Raw genomic sequence first — 2,041 nt, 5'->3', positions numbered from 1 at the left:
ATTCAGTTTGCTAGTATTTTGTCAAGTATTTTTGCATATATGTTTATCAAGGATATTGGCCTGAAGTTTTCTTTTTTTGTTGTGTCTCTGCCAGGTTTTCATATCAGGATGATGCTGGCCTCACATAATGAGTTAGGGAGTCCCTAGGTGATATATCTTAGAGGTGTATCCCTGCCCAAATATCATGTTGAAAGGTAATCCCCAATGTTGGAGATGGGGCCTGGTGAGAGGTAACTGGATCATTAGGGTGAATTTCTCATGAATGGTTTAGCACCATCCTCTTGGTGTTGTCCTCATTGTAGTGAGTGAGTTCTCATGAGATCTGGTCATTTAAAAGTGTGTGCCACCTCTTCCCTCTCTCTCTTCCTCCTGCTTTCACCATGTGACATGCCTGCTCCCTGTTCCCCTTCTACCATGATTGGAAGCTTCCTGAGGCCTCCTCAGAAGCAGATGCCACTGTTTCCTGTACATCTTGCAGAACCATGAGCCAACTAAACATTTTTCTTTATAAATTACTCAGTCTCCAATACTTCTTTATAGCAATGGGAGAATGGCCTAATACACTCTGTGTCCATTTTTTGGAATAGTTTCAGTAGGAATTGTATCCGTTCTTCCTTATACGTCTGGTAGAATTCAGCTGTGAATCTATCTGGTCCTGGGCTTTTTCTGGTTGGTAGGCTTTTCATTACTAAATCAATTTCAGCACTCATTATTGCTCTGTTCAAGAATTCAATCTCTTCCTGGTTCAATCTGAAGAGGTTGTATGTTTCTAGGAATTTATCAATTTCTTATGGGTTTTCTAGATGGTGTGCATATAGATGTTCATAATAGTTTCTTCTGTGAGGTCACTGGTAATATCTCCTTCATCATTACTGATTGTGTTTTTTGGATCTTCTATATATCTTTTTTTCTTTATTACTTTAGCTAGTGGTCTATCTATCTTATTTGTTCTTTCAAAGAACAAGCTCCTGGGTCCGTTTTTTTGTATGTTTTTTTCTGTCTCAATTTACTTCAGTTCAGCTCTCATTTTTGTTATGTCTTGTTTTCTGCTAGCCTTAAGGTTGATTTGCTCTTGTTTCTCTTGTTCCTCTAATTGTGATGTTAGGTTGTTAATTTGAGATCTTTTTAACTTTTTGACATGGTCATTCATTGCCTTGAACTTACCTCGTAGCACTGCTTTAGCAGCATCCCAGAGATTCTGGTATAATGTAGCTTTGTTCTCACTGGTTTCAAATAATTTCTTGATTTCTGCCTTAATTTCACTATTTACCCAAAAGTCATTCAGGATCAGGTTGTTTAATTGCCATGTAATTGTATGGTTTTGAATGATTATCTTAACATTGGTTTCTTTTTCTTATTATTATTTCTTGGAGATAGAGTCTAGCTCTGTCACTCAGGCTGAAGTGCAGTGGCATGATGTCAGCTCACTGCAACCTCCGCCTCTCAGGTTCAAGTGATTCTCTTGCCTCAGCCTCCTGAGTAGCTGGCATTACAGGCATGTGCCTCCATGCCCACCTAATTTTTTGTGTTTTTAGTAGAGATAGGGTTTCACTATGTTGGCCAGGCTGGTCTCAAACTCCTGGCCTCAAGTGATCCATCTGACTGGGCCTCCTAAAGTGCTGGGATTACAGGTGTGATCCACCATGCCCGGCCAGCATTGGTTTCTATTTTTATTGCACTGTGGTCTGAGAGCATGGTTGGCATAATTTTGGTTTTTGAAAAATTTGCTGAGGATTGTTTTATGCCTAATTGTGTGATTGATTTTAGAGTACATGCCACATGCAGATGAGAAGAAAGTATATTTTGCTGTTTTGGGGTGGAGAGTTCTATAGATGTATGTTAGGTCCATTTAGTCAAGTGTTCGTTCAGGTCCCAGATATCTTTGGTAGTTTTCTGCCTTGGCGATATGTCTAATACTATCAGTGGTATGTAAAATTTACCACTATTACTGTGTGGTTATCTAAATCTCTTCATGGGTCTCTATGAACTTGCTTTATGAATCTGGGTACTCCTGTGTTGGGTGCATATATATTTAGGATAG

The sequence above is a fragment of the Pan paniscus genome, chromosome X (assembly GCF_029289425.2).
Source record: "Pan paniscus chromosome X, NHGRI_mPanPan1-v2.0_pri, whole genome shotgun sequence".
Classification (NCBI taxonomy): Eukaryota; Metazoa; Chordata; class Mammalia; order Primates; family Hominidae; genus Pan; species Pan paniscus.
This window is presented reverse-complemented; position numbering follows the sequence as displayed.